The sequence below is a fragment of the Schistocerca piceifrons genome, chromosome 4, assembly GCF_021461385.2.
Source record: "Schistocerca piceifrons isolate TAMUIC-IGC-003096 chromosome 4, iqSchPice1.1, whole genome shotgun sequence".
In the NCBI taxonomy this organism is placed as follows: Eukaryota; Metazoa; Arthropoda; class Insecta; order Orthoptera; family Acrididae; genus Schistocerca; species Schistocerca piceifrons.
This window is the reverse complement of record NC_060141.1, coordinates 745,085,151-745,110,298: the sequence shown is the minus strand read 5'-3', so window position 1 is coordinate 745,110,298 and position 25,148 is coordinate 745,085,151. Positions and strand designations below refer to the sequence as shown.

At 43.4% G+C, this 25,148-nt stretch overlaps 1 protein-coding gene across 3 annotated transcripts in view; it reads left to right on the top strand.

Moving 5' to 3' along the window:
• The window catches only part of LOC124795060 (RNA-binding protein Raly-like), a 431,777-nt gene that overhangs the window by 124,188 nt on the left and 282,441 nt on the right, over window positions 1-25,148 (top strand). For 2 of the 3 annotated variants that reach the window (XM_047258861.1, XM_047258859.1), the window contains exon 1: window positions 23,061-23,281. The exons of the other annotated variant lie outside the window; for it this stretch is intronic. The gene's annotated coding sequence lies outside the window, so the exon portion shown is untranslated. Of the gene's footprint in view, window positions 1-23,060; window positions 23,282-25,148 lie in introns of those variants that run through there. 3 annotated transcript variants of the gene reach the window in all.

Sequence of the window (25,148 nt, the reverse complement as noted above, 5' to 3'; positions counted from 1 at the left end):
GGCAGCCTGTCTCATTCCTCAGACAGAGCTATGCACTCCTCCGTTCTGTAGGAGCTAGATCTAGAAGCCTCACTGCTTAACGTCTGCGTCTTAACCAGAGTGTGCGCCGTCCATCAGAGAAGGCACATGTCCAGCTGGTCTTCACAAACGTTTCTGAGCTGGGTCGTCACTTAAAAGTAGGTGTAAGAAACTCATTACAGTTACCTCACCTACTGCTACTTTGTTTCACTGAGTACTACTAGCGTCATATAGATACCAAGTAAATTACCCCAGACATACTGGCAGTATTTTAATGGACTAACATAAAAAATTCTATAAGTCGCAGGGGTAAAATACGGAGATCGAAAGGCTGTTTACAATTTGTACAGAAACTAGATGGTAGTTATAAGTGTCCAGGGTCGCGAAAGGGAGGCAGTGTTTGACAAGGGAGTGAGACAGGATTGTAGCCTATCCCCAGTTTTATTCAATCTGTATGCTACAACCAAAAGAAAATTTTCGAGCAAGAATTAAACTCCAGGTATAAGAAATAAAAACTTCAGGTATGCTGATCGCATTGTAATTCTGTCAGAGACAGCAAAGGACTTGGAAGAGCATTAGGTGCTGCTGAGGTGATTAGATTAGAAAATGAGACACTTAAATTAGTAGACGAGTTTTGCTATTTGGGAAGCTAAATAACTGATGATGGTCGAAGTACGGAGGACATAAAATGTAGACTGGCAATGGCAAAAGAAGCGTTTCTGTATGTGAGAAATTTCTTATCATCGAGTATAGATTTGAGTCTCAGGAAGTTTTTCTGAAAGTATGGAGTGTATCCATGTATGGAAGTGAAACATGGATGATAAACAGTTTAGACAAGAGGGGAATACAACATTTTCAAATCTGGTGCTACAGACGAATGTTGAAGATTAGACGGGTAGACCATGTAACTAATGAGGAGGTCTGAGTGAAATTGGGGAGAAGAGAAATTTGTGGTGCAACCTGACTAGAAGGAGGCAATGGTTTTGGTAGGACAAATTCTGAGGCACCAACGGATCACCAATTTAGTACCGGAGGAAAGCGGAGGGGGGGGGTGATATATCGTAGAGGGACACCAAGAGATGAAAACCGTAAGCAGATTCAAAAAAAGGGTGTAGGTTGCAGTAATTAGTTGGAGATGAAGAGGCTAGAATAGCATGCGGAGCTGCATCAAACCAAACCAGTCATCGGACAGTATACCATAACATCAACATAAAAAATACATTATAGGTGTACTGTGTATCAGAAACGATCCTATAGTAATAAATATTACGTACAAGAAACAAGACAAGATTAAGACTGTGGTCATATGACCTCAGTGATACTCTATAAAAAGAAACCATGAATAAATTTTAATGTGGTGCACATATAAAACTGAACAAACAATTGTTGGCTACAATTGGGCCAGAGAATAAAAGTCATATGCCCTAGAAAATGTCGCTTTGAGAACATAGAAGATACGATTTTCCAATATGCTTATGAGGTCCTGTTGACCCCCGTGGTACCAGGAAACGTACAGCAACAGCTGACGCCAGAAACGCTGACAGCAGGTACAAAACTAAGTGGGGAATAATATTTTCATTGTTGCGGGTGTTTCGTATTACAGCCGTTCAACATAACATTCTTCATTCTTTTTTCATAAATGTTACCCTCAAGGAACAAACGAACATTAAATAGGGATCATACTGACCAAACTGGTACTCAGTGCAGAAACTGTGAATAAATTTTAATGTGTTGTAAATATAAAACTGAACGAGACGTTATACAATTGGATACAATTGACTTAGAGGGAGAAGGTCATATATTTTGAAAATAATAGTTTTGAAAACAAGGGAGATATATATTTCCAATGTGCTTATGGGGTCATACTGACTCCAGTGGTACTAGGTGAGTTAAGAACCAATTCTGAGTAGCGTCGATACCTAAGAGGAGGATATAGGATATTGTCGTTGCTTCTGTGGGACCAGTGTTATGCAGGGTCGTTACTTCGAAAGGGGGGAAGGGGGTGCGTATGTCTCTATGGTTATTGACGGACATGTGCGTCTCCGGATACAACACATTCCCTGTTTAGCTTGTTTGTAACACCCAGTGACTAGACGGACAACAGAACGAATAATTTATCTGCGATTTTGCACAGATCGTAACGCAAGTCTAACAGGCATGTCACAGACGGTTTCGAACGGAAATCGTACTACTCTTTATGATACTGCGTCTGTTTTAATACTATGTGTCCATTGATCTTTTGGGCGCAGGTACATCGGCTGGATCTTTAACATAATTATTGGTAGTTACGAAGATGGTGAACTTCTTTTATCGGAAATGACGACTCTTTATTCAACCTCAACATCGGCTTGCTATCTACAACATTTTATGTACATTTATCAAACAAAACTCATGGTACATGCGGGGGCATTTATTGATTATTTACTGTGGGGCTGTATGGTTACGTGGATAATGGGGATTGTATTCTGACCTGAATCAGAGATATGAAAAATCCATACTGGTGAGTAAAATCACGTAATTCTCTCGCATTCGTACAGTAAAAATACTCCTACTAACAAGCGAAGCAGAGAAGAAACGAAGTGGATATCGTTACATCAGTGGCAGGCCATCGCAATTATATAGTTAAAAATCGTAAATCTGGTTAACGGACAGTAATTCTCTGGGTATGTACGTATCTCTTCAGCAGAGAATTTCACGCACTAACACACCACAAGATGCATGACAACTTAGTTTAAGAACTATGATATCTCGAATACATGAGGTTCTAACGGACCGAGTTGAATGATAATCAGGCACAAAGGGCCACTCATACAAAATTTTTCACACATTATGAGAGTTAATAACAGACTAATATAACCGCGCGGGGTAGCCGTGTGGTCTAGGGCGCCCAGTCACGGTTCGCGCGGCTCTCCCCGTCGGAGGTTCGAGTCCTCTTTCGGACACAGGTGTGCGTGTTGTCCTTAGCGTAAGTTAGTTTAAATTAGATTAAGTAGTGCGTAAGCCTAGGGATCGATGACGCAGCAGTTTGGTCCCATAATCCTTACCACAAATTCAATACAACAGACTAATATAGCGAAAGCAAAGTACTAATATAGCGAAAGCAAAGTCCTCAATGTATAAGGCATCCGATTATGGGCACGCGGGTTGATACTGTCAGGTGAACGAAGCAATGACCATCAAACTACTATCGAGCACAAATTTAAAAGAGAGAATCAAAAGATACGACTTCGATGTATTTTCCCTAACATAAAAGAGGGTGAAACAGAATGGCTTAAACACGTCTGTAACTGGATTAGTACATTCAAGCACCTATACTCTCTTCAGTGAGCCTTGAGCAGCTGCTGGTGAAGTATCAGTGCAGCAGCAGTGCAGTAGCGAGTCGCATATTTAGCTTTCGTATTTGTTTTGTAGTTTGATTCTTAATTTCTTTCCGAGTGTTTGTGCGCTTGCATATTTAATTACATAAAATCCTCGCGTATTCTCGTATTTCAGAGGAGTACTATTGCTTATTGATAGCTGTAGAGTATAAATTTGCGGAGTCGTTAGATATTAGCAGTAGGATGGATAGGGTGTGTGCAGGCGCAGGAGGAACTGGCCGCCGTTCGCGCGCAGCTGAGCGTGCTGTTGGCCTCGGTCAGCCGCCTTCAGGCTGCTGCCTGGATGTGCAGCGACGGCGGAGGGTCTGGCGCGTCGCTTGAGACACCCCAGGTGTCGGTTGCTGCGTTCGCTGACTCAGCCGCCGAGGCACCTTCTAGTGTACCCGGCGGCGCCTTGGGGCCGCCCTCACCTCAGGGTGAGTGGCGGACTGCAGCGCGTTCGCGTCGTTCGAGGCGGAGGATCAATGTGGAGAATGGCCGGCTGGCCTCGCCCGTTCATCCTGTCAGTGGGCACGTGGCCGCTCCTTCAGCAGGACCCGAGCAGGCACACGGGGGCAAAAGCTTTCTGGTTATTGGGAGCTCCAACGTTAGGCGGGTGATGGAGCTCCTTAGGGAAATAGCGTACAGGGCTGGAAAGAAATCCACCGTGCACTCGCTTTGTCTGCTGGGGATGTGGAGACATCTCATATGAGATGTGGAGGTGGCCTTGCCTGCGGCTGTCGAGCGTACGGGGTGCAGTCGTCTGCAAGTAGTTGCTCACGTCGGCACCAATGATTCCTGTCGCTTGGGTTCTGAGGCGATCCTCAGTTCGTACGGGCGGCTGGCGGATTTGGTGAAGACCGCTGGCCTCGCAGGAGGGGTGCAAGCACAGCTCTCTATTTGCAGCATCGTTCCCAGAGTGGATCGGAGTCCTTTGGTTTGTAGCCGCGTGGAAGGTCTCAACAAGAGGCTTCGTCGACTCTGTGACGGTCTTGGCTGCAGATTTCTAGACTTGCGCTATTGGGTGGGGAATTGTAGGACGCCCCAAGATAGGTCAGGGGTGCACTACACAAAGGAAACTGATACTCGGGTAGCAGAGTACTTGTGGCGTGCACATGGGTTTTTTTAGGCTAGGCAGTAGTGCGAGGTGTTCTGATGAACACTCACCAGTCGACGTGCAAGCAGGGAAATCAGGACGCGCTGAGTGTAAAGACACTTTAACTATCAAGATATTGGCAGTAAATTTTCAGAGTGTTCGGAATAAAGTTCCGGAATTTGCTGCCCTCCAGGAAGCATGTGGCTCGCAAATTATTCTCGGGACTGAGACTTGGCTGCACCCTGAGATAGGAAGTTCTGAAATATTTAGTGAGGGTTGTAACGTTTATCGGAAAGACAGATTAGACACCGTAGGAGGTGGTGTCTTCATTGCTGTTGACAAAAATATTGTGTCTACTGAGGTCGAAGTAGACTGGGATTGAGAAGTTATCTGAACACGTTTAACAGGGCTAGGGGAAATAAAGTTAATTGTGGGGTGTTATTACCGGCCACCAGGTTCCACCGTGACATTCTGTATCGCAGAAGTACCCGGATCATGCTATATTAGTCGGGGGCGACTTCAACCTACCTAGTATAGACTGGGATGTCTATGGATTCATTACAGGCGGTACAGACAAGCCGCCGTGTGAATTACTTTTGAACACATTATACGAAAACTGTCTTGAACAGCTAAATCGACAGCCAACGCGTAATGGAAATATTTTAGATCTAGTAGCCACGAACAGACCAGACCTCATCGACGGTGTCAGCGTTGAGACAGGGATAAGTGATTATGATGTCATTACATGGTTACGAAAGTTAAAAAGTCGGTGAAGAAGGCTAGGAGAGTATTCTTACTAGAAAGAGCAGATAAGCAGTTTTTAGCATCCCAATGAATCGACTTCATTTACTTCCGGTACGATGGACGTGGAAGAATTATGGGCAAATTTTAAACACATTACAAATCACGCATTGGAGAAGTATGTGCCGAAAAAATGGGTTACGGACGGAAAAGACCCACCGTGGTTTAACAGCGCAATTCGGAGAATGCTCAGGAAGCAAAGGCAGTTGCAGTCGCGGTACAAGAAAGATCGGGAGAATGAGGACAGGCAAAAGTTAGTAGAGATTCGTTCTGCTGTAAAAAGAGCGATGCACGAAGCATTCAACCACTACCATCGTCATACCTTAGCAAAAGATCTTGCTGAAAACCCAAGAAAATTCTGGTCTTACGTAAAATCAGTAAGCGGGTCGAAGGCTTCCATCCAGTCTCTAACTGACCAGTCTAGCCTGGCAACGGAAGACAGCAAAACGAAAGCTGAAATTTTAAATTTAGCATTTGAGAAATCTTTCACGCAGGAGGATCGTACAAACATACCGCCGTTTGAGTCTCGTACTGATTCCGGTATGGAAGACATAGTGATAGATATCCCTGGGATTGTGAAGCAGCTGAATGGGTTGAAAATAAATAAGGTCCTGATGGGATTCCAGTTCGGTTTTACAGAGAGTACTCTACTGCATTGGCTCCCTACTTAGGTTGTATTTATCGCGAATCTCTTGCCCAACCTAAAGTCCAGAGTGACTGGAAAAAAGCGCAGGTGACACCTGTATACAAGAAGGGTAGAAGGACGGATCCTCAAAATTACAGACCAATATCCTTAACTTCGGTTTTTTGCAGGATTCTCGAACGTATTCTCAGTTCGAATATACTGAATTTCCTTGAGACAGAGAAGTTGCTGTCCATGCATCGCTCCTGCGAAACGCAACTGGCCCTTTTTTCACATGATATCTTGCGAACCATGGATGAAGGGTAGCAGACAGATGCCATATTCCTTGACTTCCGGAAAGCGTTTGACTCGGTGCCCAATGCAGACTTCTAACTAAGGTACGATCATATGGGATTGGTTCCCAAGTATGTGAGTGGCTCGAAGACTTCTTAAGTAATAGAAACCAGTACGTTGTCCTCGATGGTGAGTGTTCATCGGAGGCGAGGGTATCATCTGGAGTGCCCCAGGGAAGTGTGGTAGGTCCGCTGTTGTTTTCTATCTACGTAATTGATCTTTTGGATAGTGTGGATAGCAATGTGCGGCTGTTTACTGATGATACTGTGGTGTACGGGAAGGTGTCGTCTTGAGTGACTGTAGGAGGATACAAGATGACTTGGACAGGATTTGTGATTGGTGTAAAGAATGGCAGTTCAAAATGGTTCAAATGGCTCGGAGCACTATGGGACTTAACATCTTAGGTCATCAGTCCCCTAGAACTTAGAACTACTTAAACCTAACTAACCTAAGGACATCACACACATCCATGCCCGAGGCAGGATTCGAACCTGCGACCGTAGCAGTCCCACGGTTCCGGACTGCAGCGCCTAGACCGCAAGACCACCGCGGCCGGCTGGAATGGCAGTTAACTCTAAATATAGATAAATGTAAATTAATGCAGATGAATAGGAAAAAGAATCCCATAATGTTTGAATTCTCCATTAGTAGTGTAGCGCTTGAGACAGTAACGTCGATTAAATATTTGGGCCGAACATTGCAGAGCGATATGAAGTGGGAGAAGCATGTAATGGCAATTGTGGAGAAGGCGGATAGTCGTCTTCGGTTCATTGGTAGAATTTTGAGAAGATGTGGTTCATCTGTAAAGGAGACCGCCTATAAACACTAATACGACCTATTCTTGAGTACTGCTCGAGCGTTTGGGAGCCCTGTCAGGTCGGATTGGGGGAGGACATAGAAGCAATTCACAGGCGGGCTGCTACATTTGTTACTGGTAGGTTTGATGATCACGCGAGCGTTACGGAAATGCTTCAGGAACGCGGGTGGAGGTCTCTAGAGGAAAGGAAGCGTTCTTTTCGTGAATCGCTACTGAGGAAATTTAGAGAACCCCATTTGAGACTGACTGCAGTACAATTTTACTGCCGCCAACTTACATTTCACGGAAAGGCCACAAAGATAAGAGAGATTAGGGCTCGTACAGAGGCATATAGGCAGTCATTTTTCCTTCGTTCTGTTTGGGAGTGGAACAGGGAGAGAAGATGCTAGTTGTGGTACGAGGTACCCTCCGCCATACACCGTTTGGTGGATTGCGGAGTATGTATGTAAATGTAGATGTAGATCATGTCCGTTCACTTACCTAGGCACCGTCAGAGTGAGGAACAGGGCGCCTGTCGAAAATCCTCTTTAAAAACAAGCAGAATAGATAAAGATCCAGTTACGTCCGACCAACTACCACACAACAAAATTCGGAACCCTAAGGTTTGTCTTTGATTCTGCTCTCAGCCTTCGTTCCTTACTAAACCTCCGCACAAAGTCAGGTTCGTAAGGGATACACACTATGCTTGCAAAATCCGATTGCCTGCGGAAATTTTCCAAATCCAGATACACACATATTCATTCACTGATGATCAGTGGCGGATTTACCAGCAGGCTGGGAAGCCTAGGGCGGCAGATTTTAGAGGTGGAGCGGGTGGGGTTAAGTTTGGGCCCATTTTTTTTATTTCTAACAGAAATTCAAAACATTCGTATTTATATACCTGAATGTCATTAGATCTACACAAACAGTTCAACATGTAGGCTAATATGTTTCACCATTTACATAAATTTTTCTACTCTTTGCGCAGTCACATTTGGTTGCAGCGCTGAACGAGTGACATGACCATTCGTTAAGTGTGTCTGGGCGAATTGGCCGCAGGAGCGAAGCGGGGTCGTGCTTTTGTAGGCATACGCAGTGTGGTAGCATTGACTTCAAGACAGACAGAGCAGCTATACATACGGGGAAGTCCCGATCCCCATTTACTTCAAAAACGAAAGAAAAGCCGCCTCGGTTGATTGCGTCCTGCAGTTTCGAACACTATCTGGCTACGATAAATTGACGATTCGCATGGTGGCTACTAGGAACTGCTTTGCCTCCACATTCAAGTTGTAGAGGGGAGAGGCGTGGCAAGGGTAAGGCAGCGCTTGCTGCTTGCAGCAGTGCTACCACCATTACGCTTAACCATGTGTACAGTACCACTTCGCGTCTACGGGCAGCTTAACGTTGACAGCGCTTGGAGGCGAACTAGGGCTGATTTTCTTCGTTGTGCCAGCACAAGCCCAGTTGTCAAGTTATCCTGACCAAATAATAGGTAAGAATATTTCTCTGGCACATTTTTCCGGTCGTGTGCTGTAATTTTTCAAACTGTTTCTTAATCGTATGAAAAATGTGATGACATACCATTACCAGTACATACAAACGTATAGCAGGTAATCATAATCAGTTACAATAAATCATCTATTAAAAATCAGTAAGACGCAATTTAACTTGATAAATAGTTGTTTCGGAAGCTACGCAAAGAATTTCAATTTTTTTGTTATATCATCAGTATATATAAGTAAGTGTACAATGTGCGTCGTGCCGCTAAAACTAAGAAACGAGTTCCATTACGATCGAGGGAGTTATAAGGTATGGTAGCCCCCTATCACCCATCCATGAAGAACGTTCTAGATTTTACCTAAAGGGCGTGCTTTTGAAGATATAAGAGCTGGGAAGTTTCGCCTTCTAGAAATTCCTAGAACATTCCAGAACATTCGAGAGTATTCGAGAACATTCCAGAACATATAAGAGCATTTTACAACATTCTAGAATGTCCCGGAATGTTCCACAATGATCTGGGATATTCGGGAACAGCCCGGAAAATTTTGCTAGTGAAAAGCTGATTTGATTTATATTTTAGGCAATGTCCAAAAGTAAAAGAGGAAGATATCTTGGTAATTGAAGCAAAATGGCGAAAACAAAAAAAAAAAACAGCAAAAACGAAACACTTGAAGTGCGCAAAGCACGTGTAAGTTCTGAGCGAACGATAATGAGGACTTTGACAAGCAGAGAAACTCAAGAACCACGAAACGAACGGATTGAAGTATAAAGAATTTCGATATAATACCACACAATGTCATATCACCTCCCTGAGCAAAGCCGGGCACCCAGCTAGTACTTAAATAAATTTCTTGTATTTGCGCTAGGTAATTATTCAGTACCTGAAGTCTGAACAAAGGATACATCTAATTACCTACGAGAAATAAAACTCCCAAGATGTTTCTTTTATTTCAGTTCTTAGATAAGAAATTGTTAGAATAAGTGATGGGAGAAAGCGACTTATTAGAGCTGAGTGTAAAAAGAAGGTCAAAACGGAAAAAGAAGAGCAAAAATTGACATTTATTTTAAAACTGATAGTGGAATTCGTGCTGAAAGACCCTAAACTTTAACAACATGCAATGACGTAATACAATCAGGAAAAAATGAACCGGATTTGAATTCTGCAGCCCAACAACAACAGTCATTTTTGAACAATCTTGTGCAATCTTAACTAATCGTTGGGCTGTAAAAATAATCTAGAAACCCACACGTCAATGCTCTAGTTCACAGTCATACTAAATAGGGGACAATGGTGGTGTAATTAGGACGACAGTGCACAAATAATAATGAAACTTCCTGGCAGATTAAAACTGTGTGCCCGACCGAGACTCGAACTCGGGACCTTTGCCTTTCGCGGGCAAGTACTCTACCAGCTGAGCTACCGAAGCACGACTCACGCCCGGTACTCCCAGCTGTACATCTGCCAGTGTCTCCTACCTTCCAAACTTTCTACAAATAATAAAGTTATAGTTTAATTGGCAAAAAAAATTGTAATAAGTATGACTGTGAAGTAGGATATCGAATTGTACAGGTCGGTAGGAGAGGGAAAATTTGAATTACCTACTGGGAAGGATGTACATAAGCAAAATAAATCGCTTATCATTTCGCCAAAAACTGCTTGTAAACTGAATAAAGTAATATGCACTATGAAAATGGGCACTGCAGATACGCAAGATGCGTCAAAATTCGAGGCTAAAGAGGCAATGCTGATTGACGCGTTTCATACCGTCCACGAAATCTGTACCAGTCACATTTCCAAGACGTTTCTCTTGTAAAATTTTAGCACTACCTACATATCAGCCAACAAGTGCATAAGGGAAAGTATGTTTTATTAAATTCGGAAAAAAGTAATTTCGTTGTAAAATAGGAACAAAGCAATAACGTGAATTAAGTGCAGATCTTCCAACACTCTGAGAAATAAAAGTCTTCCGCTGAGTAACACTCAATATCTGTTTGCTCCACCCTGTGCGTTGTGAAGTCCTGGATCCCCATTGGCACGCTCTCTACACAGAAGTCGGCCTCTCTCATTCTTTGACAGTCAGTTCCTGTGAAGACGCATTACAAGTTTCAACTTGGTGTCGTGAACCTGTTCATTATCATCTTGAAAGACGGGCCCATTGTCGAAATGTGGGCATTATGTTGGAGGATCTGGCCCCGATACCACAAAGCTTTAAAATCGCGGGACTTCCTCCTTGTGAGTGGCCAGCAATCGCTGGCGCCTCGATTGGTTGTCGTCTTGGATGATGTGGTAGTCAGCAATGCGTTGCTGTTGTCAAAGGCGTTCATGGGATGACCCGGGCAGCATACGAACACAGGTTTGTGGTGAATCACCTCCTGCCACCGCCATGTCTACAGAGACGTACCTCCATTCAGAACTCTGCAGACTCGTCCCTGGGGACCTTGGAAGCCGCAAATGGCGGCAGAAGTGGCAGTGTCAGCGACCTCTCCAACTGCCTGATACGTCGCCATCCTCCCAGCTCCCACAGTCTGCACAATGTTTACATGTGGGATTTGTGCCGTGTTTTTACAAATATGTTTACAGCGTAAATACAGAGAGAATTATAACGAAACTGTAAAGGATTGCTTTACATAATTACTCCAAGAAAAAAATGGTTTACAGAGCTCTTCTGACAAAAATAAAAATCTTATTCTCTTCTACAATTATTCTTTCCTTGTATTATAGCATTAATTTTAAAAGATTAATTTTCTGTATCTAAATCTTTATAATCTTGAGCAGTGGTGTGGCATTGTAAGGTATGATAGTGTAGTGTTAATTCCCACAACCCCTCATGCAACTCAAAGTACTAAGCTGGCTTGGACTACACATTCACTTCAGTCACTCTCACATCATGTACGTCGATTACTTTTTCATGCAAGGCAACTACTATAAAAATACGAACTGCTGAAGGTACTACACTTCCCCATTACTTAATCGTTATGGTGGCACTAACCGTGGTGTATGGCGTGACTCTCGATGAATGTTGGCGTCAACAGTCTGTTCGCTTTACTGTGTGGCAAATCAACTGTTCCGAAATTCTCCCATTTTCTTTTTTTTACTGAAACTGACACAAAAATTTCTCAGATTGGTGTGCAAATTTTTCACTCCAGCTGCTGAAACAAATACAAAAAAACACACACAAGATATTAGCAACATTTCACTGCGATGCTACGTTTCTTCTGTTCTTTCTTTCTCACAAATTGATGGTGTGCCTCGCCACATTCTGTGCTCACGCCACTTAGTACAAACTATCACTCAAGAGCTACCAATCAGGCGCTCACGAATCACTCGCGAAAGCCCACACGAATATCATCGCACAATAGTGCAGAAAGCCATATGCGAAAACCACAAGCGAATAACCACAGTCAACAACAATCGCGTAAGATGCGATTGCACATCTGTGTAACCACACTCGAATAAAATATCCCATTCACGAGAAACATCGCACACAAGGCGACATCCATAGACGAAAAACACACCACAAATTCATCGTGCCACTGGTGTTGAAAATAATCAGCCCACAGCAAAGACACACTTCACTGGGAAATGGTCACAGACCACGGCGAAACACACAAGAAAGTCAACACGCCTCTCGCATGGACAATACACGACCATCCTGCAAAATACCTTAATAGGTCTCGCAAACTAATCTCAACGACACCCCTCTCACACACCATACTACCAATTATAAACCGGATAGTACACGGGTGTTTACTGCGATGCCCACTCAATAAACAGAAGAAATTTGATTGTAGCTGAACTCCAAGATGTTACGAGAAGTATTCCATCCCAAATACTCGTGCACTAGTTTCGGACTCGAAGACATAAAATTCTATTGTTGTTGTGACAGCTGATTCTGTCGTTCCGTGTAAACTGCAAAACTGCTATGAGAACATATTAACTCGCGTGAAATAGGACACAAATAAACAACAAAGTTCCTGTCGTGAAACAGACTCATTTCTACTCTCAACAACTGCAATTAGTCAGATCTGGGATGACCATCTGTACATCTACATCTACATCTACATCCATACTCCGCAAGCCACCTGACGGTGTGTGGCGGAGGGTACCCTGAGTACCTCTATCGGTTCTCCCTTCAATTCCAGTCTCGTATTGTTCGTGGAAAGAAGGATTGTCGGTATGCTTCTGTGTGGGTTCTAATCCCTCTGATTTTATCCTCATGGTCTCTTCGCGAGATATACGTAGGAGGGAGCAATATACTGCTTGACTCTTCGGTGAAGGTATGTTTTCGAAACTTTAACAAAAGCCCGTACCGAGCTACTGAGCGTCTCTCCTGCAGAGTCTTCCACTGGAGTTTATCTATTATCTCCGTAACGCTTTCGCGATTACTAAATGATCCAGTAACGAAGCGCGCTGCTCTCCGTTGGATCTTCTCTATCTCTTCTATCAACCCTATCTGGAACGGATCCCATACTGCTGACCAGTATTCAAGCAGTGGGCGAACAAGCGTACTGTAACCTACTTCCCTTGTTTTCGGATTGCATTTCCTTAGGATTCTTCCAATGCACCTCAGTCTGGCATCTGCTTTACCGACGATCAACTTTATATGATCATTCCATTTTAAATCACTCCTAATGCGTACTCCCAGATAATTTATGGAATTAACTGCTTCCAGTTGCTGACCTGCTGTTTTGTAGGTAAATGATAAGGGAACTATCTATAAACCTGATACATTTTACGAAGAAATACTTGTACAGTGAAATTCTAACAGTTCCTAACTCTTACCACTGGCAGTAATGGGAAAAGTTCCCGTGGTAATTACCATGGTGGAATTACAAAACATCTAAAGAAACGATTGTAGTCCTTAACACTATTATAAGTAAACAAAACTTATGCTACCATGATTATGGTCGGCTGCCATGGATCATTAAACTATCTGTGGCTTGTTCAGAATGGGAAATTTCCAGCAACGTTTTTTCACCCTCATCTCGGAAAATTTCGAACTTTCGGACTTGTAAGAAGTGTTGAAAATCAAATGGCGTTTCGTCGACAACTTCTGTCATACGGAATGACATCCCCTCATCTGTGCTGCCTCCACGGCCTCGAGGAAATGCAACGTTCATCTCACCATGTACTCTACTCGCTGCTACCGGTATGCAGTTATTCATGAATTCCGAAGTTGCTTCTGGTCCTGTTACGTTCACGTTTGGCCACATTTGAAATTGTTCCCTTAGCGCCTCGTCCAGTTTCTTCTCCATACGTGGGTTGATAGCTTCCTGTTGAGATCTGAACGAAATAAGTGTCCGAACCTCTTCACTCTCGCTCACTGGAGTTACAGTTGTAACGTCCAAACCAGTCCTTAATTTGCACAGCTCAGACTCTTAATTTTTCCATGGCCGCTGTCGCATGAAGATCCTTGGCTTCAAGTATTATCGTGTCGATGCGCTGCTCCGCGTTATTTTGACGCTTTTTCACGCTTTCGACCTTCTTGTTAAAATTGATCACTGCCTCTCGTCCTTGCAGTTCTATGCATTTACTCGTTTTCAATGCTGCAGCAGCTACTCGTCTTGCAAATGTGGCTAGTGTCTTGGTGCTCTCTGACATCTTCTTAGCATCATGTGCAATCTTTAAACCTTTGATTGCTTTGGTGTTTACTTTACGTAGGTTTTCCTGGAGTTTATTTGCCCATGACTTGTGTTCCGCTCGCATCTGATTTACCTGAGCACCGTTATTTTTTATGTCCGTCCTCGTCTCATTAATTTTCTCCGCCAATTTCTTCTCCACACCCATTAAAAATGCCACCAGATTGAAGTCCTCTTCCTTTTCCTAAGTATTGTGATCGACCGAACTCACACTTGATTTCTGCGGTGTTGTTTCTGCATCACTGCATTCTGATACCTCCCTGTCTTCTCTGTCCGGATTTCTACTAATCACCTCTGCTTCGATATGTTGTGGTACACTCACATCTTCTATCATAGGATATCTGACACTGTCCGTTCCCTCAAGATAAACCATGTCGCTTTCGTCTCCCTGATTTTATTGCTGCACGACATCATTGTTGCTAACACCGCTCAAAATCAACGCCTACCTACTTTCAAACTATGTCTCCACTGTTTCATTGTGCTGTCCCTCCATGACGTACACTTTATCTTCCCGCTCTCAGTCTAATTGTCTCCGTGACCTACTTCTCGTTATCATTCAGATCCTCTATCCACAAACAAACTTTAATCATCCGTGCAACACATGGGCAACCGAATTATCTAACTCACACGATATACGCAGTACAATACAATAACATAAAAAAATTAGTAAAGCAGTTTGCAGTCCGAAACTAAGATAATAGAACATGAGATTCAGAATCAAAAACAACCAAATACCAAAAAATACAATAGTGAACACCACAAACATAATACGACAACGCCATGGCAACGACGGGAAAACGGTCGACAAATGACACAGAAATCTCTGACAAAAATTCACTGTAAATAAAACAAATAAATACCGGGTGATCAAAAAGTCAGTAGAAATTTGAAAACTTAATAACCCACGGAATAATGTAGATAGAGAGGTAAAAATTGACACACACGCTTGGAATGACATGAGGCTTTATTAGAACCAAAAATAACAAAGTTCACAAAATGTCCGACAGATGGCGCTGGACGGCAAAACGTCAGTGACTGCGCATGACAATCGTGTATAAAAAGGAGCTGTAATGAGAGAGAGAGAATCAAATACCCCAGCAGTCGCAGCATGTTGACGTTACCTGAAAAGGCGCTTTTAGTGAAGCTGTACTATCAGAATGGGGAATGTGCTAGTTCAGCGATACGATCCTATCGCCATAGGAAGAGGATTCGAACGGGTAACGGTCCGTTGACATACGCAGCTGTGGCGAGAATGATTTCGAAGTTCGAAGCCACGGGTTGTTTAGACGATAGACCCCGCAGTGGCCGACCGAGCACAAGGCGTAATGCTGCTGAGACAGTTCAGGAAGAGATGGAGACTGTAGCGGGTTCGTCTAAGCACGGGGAAGTCAGCGCTCGTGCATTCGCACGTCGCACCGGCATTCCATACACTAGTGTTTGGTTGGCACTTAGGTGTACCCTCCGATGCTATCCGTACAAAATCCATCGGCATCATGAACTGTTACCTGGCAATTTAGTGAAGCGGAGGGCATTTGCGGTGTGGGCGTTTCAAAAGATGGCGGAAGATGACGATTGGTTGAGTAACGTGTTGCGGACCGACGAAGCTCATTTCACGCTCCGAGGGTCTGTCAACGCCCACAACTGCAGAATTTGGGCTACCGAAAATCCTAGAACTGTCGTGGAAACTTCATTGCACGACGAGAAAGTCACGTTATGGGTTGGATTTACCACATCTACCGTTAACGCTACCGTGACGGGTGAGAGGTACACCGATATGTTACAGAATCGCATCATCCCCAGCCTGGCTGATAAACACCTGCTGGAACATACGATGTTTATGCAGGATGGCGCTCCACCCCATATTTGGTGATGATCGTGTGCTCAGCCGCCACTTTCGTCATCCTTGGCCTCCCAGTTCCCCAGACCTCAGTCCGTGCGATTATTAGCTTTGGGGTTACCTGAAGTCGCAAGTGTATCGTGATCGACCGACATCTCTAGGGATGCTGAAAGACAACATCCGACGCAGATGCCTCGCCATAACTCCAGACATGCTTTACAGTGCTGTTCACAACATTATTCCTCGAATACAGCTATTGTTGAGGAATGATGGTGGACATATTGAGCACTTCCTCTAAAGAACATCATCTTCGCTTTGTCTTACTTTGTTATGCCAGTTATTGCTATTCTGATCAGATGAAGCGCCATCTGTCGGACAATTTTTGAACTTTTGTATTTTTTTTTTGGTTCTAATAAAACCCCATGTCATTCCAAGCATGTGCGTCAATTTGTACCTCTCTATCTACATTATTCCATGATTTACCCAGTTTTCAAATTTATACTGATTTTGGTCACCCGGTATATGAGCAACACAATCAGAGAAATAAGTATCTACAACACACTACTGAACTATATTTTTAACTAGCATAATGTGGAGCTGTTTGGCAAGGGCGCTAAATGACATCATCACAGAAGTGCAAAGGACCTAGATCCTGGCAGTGATTCGCCAATTGCAAACTTCCATCTTTAATTTGCAATCAAGCCTTTAATAAAATGGCAAAGTTAATGTTAATCAGAACAGTGGGAGGAATTATGGTCTAAATAACAATTTATTTATTCATTCTTAACATTACATGACAAAAGATGGCTAAGAAATGGCGCATAAAATTTTGTTATTTGACAAACACTTTCAATGTTATGCGGTCTGTGGTGAACAAAGTGATTAGCTGGGGATCAACACCCGACACTAAGAAGAACTAATCACTTTACCTGACTTCATACATATGAATCCGTGGTATGGCCCAAAACTAAGCTACTATCAAGCATCTATACTCTACTATTCCATAAAGAAAAATAGGGTTCCAAAGAACAGGGTGCTGTGAAGCATATATTGGAGCCCTACGCCGTAGCAGCGAGTACTTCTGCTGGTCAGGGCAGCACACCACGATGTGGTCGGCGACGGCAATCATGGATTACAGCAATGAGTTATTAATGGCGCCCGCCCGAAAAAATTGGAAGTACGCGGTCTCCCGTTCGGGTGATTCGGAATGCAGATACTTCCCTTTGAGCCTCTGAAGCCACGGTAGATTCCAGTGTGCAGGCGGACCCGTTTGCTGGTCTGCCAAACCAATTTGACTCTGTGACGGTGTGTGGACATTTGCCACGCCGGACATTTGCCACGATTTTACCTGCTCCGGAGGGTTGGGTCCCTTGTCTCCCCCTACTCCTCCTCCTCGCTCACTGAGCGTTTCCGCTGGTTTACTTAACATAGAACCAGAATCTCTTTGAATTTTCCGCCACATTTCTAGAGATAGGTTCGTTGTGGAAACTATTAAATGCATCTCGCATTGAAATCCGCACCAAATTTCGGGCCTCAGTAAAACTTCGCCAATCTTGGAGATTTTGCATTCGTCTAAATTACACTTGCCTTTTTTCGGCGCTCTTGCATCAGCTTTCTGTCGTGTTTTGTGTACCATGGGGGATCAGTTCCGTCTCTTATTAATTTATTTGGTATGAATCTCTCGATTGCTGTTGATACTGTGTCTTTGAACTTAGGCCACATTTGGTCTTCACTTACATAGTTTGGAAGGATTGGAGACTATCTTAGAAAGACGTCACCCGAAATTTTAGCTGCTTTTATAAATAGATTTATTTCGCGTTTAGTTTTGGTGAATCTCTTTGTTACGGAATTGAGTCTCGCTACGAGCGTGTGTTCACTAATCGCTGTATCCGTCGTGATGCTCAGGATTATTTGTGGCTAAGAGGTCAAGTGTGTTTTCGTAAGCATTTACAATTTGAATGGCCTCGTGAATCAGTTGTTCAAAATAATTAAAAAAAAAGCAGTTACGGAAGTTGTTTTCTATCTACAGTAGGGACTGTAAATGCATTTTTGTCAACATACAGAAGGTAGATTGAAGTCACTGCCAACTATTATTGTATGAGTGGGGTATCTATTTGTGATGAGACTCAAGTTTTCTTTGAACTGTTCAGCAACTGTTTCATCTGAGACCGGGGGTTTGTAAAAGGAGCCAGTTATTACTTTACTCCGGTTGTTGAATATAACCTCTGCCAATACTAAGTCACAGTCTGCTTAATGTCCCTTGTGAGCTGGAACACACATTATATTATTTTTCCTTAAGTTGTGCTTCTTGTTTCTGTTGTAGTGCATATCATTAAAATTACGGCTTTTCCCTCCAAAACCTAGGATGCTTTCTCTGCGACCCTGTAAATACCAGAGCTAAACAATGTAGAACAACAACGTACGTTACAAGCATACCATTCTGTATTACTTCATTTCCTTATTTCTAACATTTTAAAACTGTATGTCGACTTTAGATGACACGTCGATCATAGATGATCTTATCTCTATTTAGTGAACGTATTTTCAGTTATGTTTTGAACACTGTCCCGCTACACTTTATAACTAATGCTTCGCCGCAAGGGATATCGCATTTTAGAGAGTTCTTTTTTTCAAACATTCACATACCCATTTCTTCTTTCCTTATTGTCTTTTGGGCATGTAGTTGTAGTAATTAAAGTAGGCACAAATGTAGTGATCAAAAAGAAATGATAGGCGTACATTCGCATTCTCTTTACATCATTTCTTGTTGCTCTCATAGCAGTAGACTGTTTCTACCGCAATCAGTAAGCGTGAAAGGATGCTACCGTACAGACAGAGGGATCTATATTTATACTTGGCAGAACTAATTACATACTGACATAATCGTTGGTATTGCTTTTGTTTCCCAAAAGTTATAAATATTTTTATTTCGGAAAAGAAGCTCTGTATTTGGCCAAGATGTGGAAGAAGAAGGTCCCTTACATACTGGTTGTGTCGAGTAAGATGTGGAGACGACGGTTTGAAAGCGGACAGAAGTAGGAAGGGCGTCCCTTACCTAAGGGATCACTACCTGGCGAAGGGGCAAGTATGGCAAATGTCCGGCGTGGCAAATGTCCGGCATTCTCTGTGACACGACTATGCGTGATGGAATATGTCAGACATTTAGACGGCCGACTCAAAACAAATAAGTATACCCACGCATCACGCGTTGTGTGTGTGATGCAAGAAGCAGTACCTCTGACGGTTCACATAGTGACTGGCACAGGCTTTAAGTGACGCACTAGCAAAGGACACAAATCTCACTGTTTAGGTAAAGACCTGCCATTGCTTACTGGTGAAGTGCCAGTACAAGAGTGTGTTTTTCTCAGATTTCCTCACCAGCTCGGTAGCATAGCACATTTACATCTTAGACTACTCCCACTTTAGCAAAAGCCAATCAAGAGCAGGAGCGCCTCATTCAAAGCTGCATACACAGATCTGACCAAGCAGCGACCATAAAAATTAATTGAGAGAAAAGGAAAAAGATTCAGCTTCGTGGTCTTTTTCCCACGCGTTTACGCCATGTCTTTGCTAAAAGCGTTACCTGGATGGAACCACAGCCCTCCATAAAAAGATCGTTGTCTCCCCTATTGCGTCCATTTCGAACTTTCCATAGAACAGCCATAAACTCGCTAAAAGCCTCGTACCTTCACAAATATGTGTTGTACCAGAGTCTGGACGTCTGCGCGCCACTGACCTGTCCCACAGAAATTTGCAGAAACTCACAGCCGTCTCATCGGCTCCCTACCTAACAAGGGCCCATCCTCTGCTTTACTGCCAGTCATCAATGCTCTGCACATAGCTCCAGCGACTACTCGGCGCTACCAGCCTACCTGGGTGCAGCCGACGAGCGACTGGCGCCATCCAAAGTGACTGCACAATGAGACCGAGGGACTGGGAAGTCCGTAGACGTTTTCACCTAGGTGAAGTCATAAGCTTTTACTGCAGTCAGTTATCTCTGCACCCTCTTCCTTTGAATGCAGGTAAAGCTTACCGCTATTCCTTCACTAGAGCACACAAGCAAGGGAGTTAACTACTGCCAACCATTTCATCATACGAATGAAGTCAGATCGTATCAAGTATAGCAACCAAGTAATAAAGACCATCTTCTCTAATAACATTAAGCAGCATAACACCACACCAGAAGTGAGAGTGCCCTGCATCATTACATAATCATCTCCTTCAGTACAGTAAGTGGTACTCTAGACATTAAATGTAAAAATCCCAAGAAGGTAGAGGATAAAAGGTGGGATGTTATCTAACCATCATTTTAGTATGTCATGGTTGCGAAACACCGACACGAATTATTTAGAGAAGTTATCAGAATCAAAGGTTGTAAAAGGGAGGTAGGGGTTGAGGAGGGCATGAAACAGGTCCATAACCTTTCCCAGATAATAATCGTTCTGTGCATTGAGCAAATAGTAAAGGATACCTTGGAGAAATTTGGAAATGAAGTTAAAGTTGAGGGAGAAGGAACGAAAACTTTCAGGTTTGCCAATAACAATGCACATCAAAGGTGTTGGGAGAGCAGTTGAAAGTAATGGAAGGTGTTTTGAAAGAAAAGTAGAATAACTGTACTTAAATGTAGAGAAATTAAATCAGCCAATGCTGAGCGCATTAGGGTACAAAATGAGACACAAAAAGCAGAAGACTAATTTTTCTTTACAGGCAGCAAAATCACTCATGACAACCGGAGCAGAGTGGATATAAAAGGCAGACTGGCTGTAGTGCTAAAAGCATTTCCGAAAAAGAGAAATTTGTCAATGTCAAATATAAATTTAAGTTTTAGAAAGGCTTTTCTGAAGGTGTTTTTTGAAATGTGGTGCTCCACAAGAGTATTGAAGATTAGATAGTATTACTGAATCGAAAAGTCGAGAATAGAAATCTGTTGGAAAACTTGACAGTCTAGGGCACCAAGGAACATCTATTTGATAATGGATCTTTGGAATAAAAACTGTGGAGAGAAATAAAAGCTGTAACCCAGTCAATAAGTGTCAGTTGATGTACATGCCACCGGGTACTCGGAAATGTTTGTGGGGAGCTCCTTCAAACCAGTGTTCGGAGTGGACACTGTGTAACTAACCTGTTTCTATGGGTTATTACGTTAAGATTAGGGTCGCCACCGACTCTAACCATACAACTAATCAAAGGTTTGGCCGAGTCGGAAAATAAATTAATTTGATCACAGACCAAAACCTCATAAAAATTCACACATTGTGATGTGGCTCATAGGGGATGCGATGTAATTAATAGTATTGCTCGTGCACTGTTCACCAGAGTCAAAAATTTAAAATAAAATAGAAAATGCATGAACACTGTACATAAGATCAGCTCCCAGCAACACACCTGAGAATAAGACTTAATCTAAAGCATTTGTTTTAAAATAAATGGGGAAACTCACTAGACCTGTGCGTAAGGAAACGCGTTGGATGTGCTAACGGGAAAGCTACGAGGTGAGTGGTTTAGGTGCAAAAACGTAACCTCGGAATACAAGAGAAAATTGTGGATAAAATCACTTATTCCTAAGATATGGATATGAGGCATGTACACAATTCCTGATAACATTAATTCCTAAAACATTAAAGAAAAGCATCGATACATTCACCGTTATAACCTCCACCTAAAATCATTGGTGTGAATCATTCATACAACTGCTGTTGCCTGATAACTGATCACAATAACTCGTGAAACGGTACAGATTTCGCAGTACACCCGCGTGCCCACGTGGTTTATCGAGACGCAGTTTCTAGGTATTGTGGCCAAATTGCAACAATATCACCTCACACAATCATGAACAGTTAACATTCTTTAAAACAAACATGAGATCGGACGGTTAGTGATGACGGTAACCCAACACACTCTAATATTCAACCATATGGTTGGCTCCCCATGGACGAAAGATACATGAAGCAAGAAAAATTTGCGAGAAGGCAAAGCTATTAATATTTAGAAAAATAAAAGCTTATACAGGCCCAGCTGAAGGCAAACAGACATTCATACAGAAGCGAGTGCTCACTTCTTATCGACACCTTTGTGTGGCGCTCTTCCGGCGGATCCAAGTCTGCTACAAAAATTTACTAAAAGAAAAATCTGCCAAAGTTTTGCATTCCTTGCTGCGACAAGGAAAAGCAATCTTTCAAAGTTGAAAAGCGAGACCAAAAGCTAACAGCTCCCCTCTCTCCAAGTAACAACGAGCCACGTGGTCAGTCCAACTCACCCTTCTTCGACTGGAGCACAGCTGTGGAACCTTCCCGTCCCGGCGGCAGACTGCCTCCCTTTCTCTTCTCCAGCCTCTTCCAAGCTCCGCGTGGCCCGGAAAACCCAAAGATGCCATTTTCGCCACCAACCTAACGCAGGTCGATTTCTCACAAGTAGCGCAAACCTCTTTGCCTACTTGACCACTACGAGAGTTGGCTATTCTGTACAACTTCTACTGAATCTGTATGACTATCGCAGACTTTCTGTAGCATGCTATGTCACCGTCTAGCAACGTGACACACAACGACATTCATTCAATCATACCAGTATGAGAGTTATGAAAAAAGAGAAACAAGGAAAAGAAAGAGAAATGCCAGTGAAAGTGGGCTGCCGGACCAATGAAAGGTAGCAACAATAATCCACTGAAAAAAAAAGATGTATTTGAGTCTTTTGTAACCTTCTCTCTGTGTTTGTCAGTTATCTGTCCCAATGCTCAGATTTGCTCTCTCTGTAGTGCCGCGTAGTTAGTACGTCACATTCCAGAACATGCGGAAGGGCAATGAAAGCGGGTTCGATCGCAATGACAACAACGCACGGGCCAACGACAGCGATCGGGGTTGGGAAAGTGGGTCACATTCTGGCAGGCGGCGGCCACAGCAGACGGGCGTGCCGCGGCTGGCTCTGTTTACGAGGAAGCCGCCCGAGAACGGCAGGCGCGCGGCTATTCTGCCAGCAGGTGAGTCAGGAGCCGCCAAAGTTAGCCGCCGCGAAGGCACAGTGTTTGGGTTGCGGCGGTGGGGGCCGGCCCGCAGCCGGCAGCGCCTCTGGCGGCGGCGGCGGGCGGCGCCCGGCAGGTGTGTGCGTGAGCGCCGTGGCGAGTGAGCCGTGATTCGCGCACACACCCGGACTACGTGCTACCTGCGTGCAGCCGCCGACCGCAGCCACATCCGGCACGCTGCCCCGCTTCCGGACAGGAGCAAACACCGGCGCCTTTGCTGCGCACCAACAGTGGACGGCCGACCCGGTAAGCTGGAAACGCTTGTCGATGACAATGACGTAACACCATCGAGTCACGTTCTCCCTGTTGATAGTGAGCCATCAAATACTGCTAACAGTCTACACTAGACTGTTAATCAGCTGGAATCTCGAAATTTTATTTTTTATATAATAAAAAGCGAAACGCATTTTAAAACTTTTTGCTGTTACGGTCTTCGGTCTGAACACTGGGTTGATGCTTGTCCTCCACCATAGTCGGAGCTGTGCAAGCCTATTCAACTCACAAGCTCAGGCCACGACGTTGGGATCACAGATTTCTTTCAATCTTGGTACACCTTTAGTAGGCCATTAAAGCATCATAATGTGAAAGTAGTAAGGTTTACCAGGTTTTCCAGAAAATCGCGAAAACGTTTTACGCGTCCATTATGTACATCACATATCTGTACTTAGCTGCATGCTGTAAGAATTCATTGTGGTCATGTGGTTAGCCTTCGTCCGTAGTTTGTGGGTCGTGGACGAGGCGGTGGTTGGAGTCCTGCCAACGCTCACTATTTCATCTGTATTTTTTTCATCAATGGTCTCGTTATTTTGTATCACATTTTAGAGGTAATATAATGAAAAAAAAACAGGCATTTTCAGGAAGTTATAGTAAATTCCCTACGTTAGTTGACTATTTACTATTTGTAATTGAATTTTCAAGGACGACGGACAGGTTTGTAAAGCCCACGTCACACCTCGATAAATAATGATGCGAATGACGTTATTCAAAATCCGTAATATTGTAAGTTACAGTGTGCCAGTGATGTAGGATTAATCGTCGGATATACTCTAGGCAGCACACGTTGCAGCATGTTATTTGGCACGCAGACATGGAAAACATAAATTGAAACTTCATGCAAATCTACGTGTGTTTTTTTAAATTATATTACCTCTCAAATGTCGTACAAATTAAATAGTGAGACCAGTGATGAAAAAAATATATTTTAAATACATGAGAGCAGGAATCACACAGTGCCCTCGTCCACAACCCCCGCAAACGCTAACCACACGGCCACAAGGTCGGTTCCTTTGCACAGACACATGATTGACATAGTCGGATAAAAAGTAGTGCACCCTACTACTTTCACTAGGTGTACAAACTCTGAAGCAAATTCGTGTTCCTAGCGTTTTCGTCTCCCCTTGTCAGAGTAACTACTGCCTTCTGCATCCATATTAACCTTACTTCAATATATTTCCTGCCGACGAAGCCCTTCTGTTTGTAAAGCTGTGCCACAAATTTTCTTTTGCAGCATTTTACTTCAGTATTTGCTCATTAGTTACTCGTACAACCGATCTAATCTTCCGTATTGTTCCATAGCAGCACATTTCAAAAGCTTCTGAAGTGTTTTCGGTCTGTGTTTCACTTCCTTACAAGACTACACTATAATGACATTCCCTATACTTATATGGACCACTGTCCACTGGACTTGACGGGATACCAATTCGATTCTACACAGAGTACGCGAAAGAACTTGCCCCCCTTCTAACAGCCGTGTACCGCAAGTCTCTAGAGGAACGGAAGGTTCCAAATGATTGGAAAAGAGCACAGGTAGTCCCAGTCTTCAAGAAGGGTCGTCGAGCAGATGCGCAAAACTATAGAGCTATATCACTGACGTCGATCTGTTGTAGAATTTTAGAACATGTTTTTTGCTCGCGTATCATGTCGTTTCTGGAAATCCAGAATCTACTATGTAAGAATCAACATGGATTCCGGAAACAGCGATCGTGTGTGACCCAACTCGCTTTATTTGTTCATGAGACCCAGAAAATATTAGATACAGGCTCCCAGGTAGATGCTATTTTTCTTGACTTCCGGAAGGCGTTCGATACAGTTCCGCACTGTCGCCTGATAAACA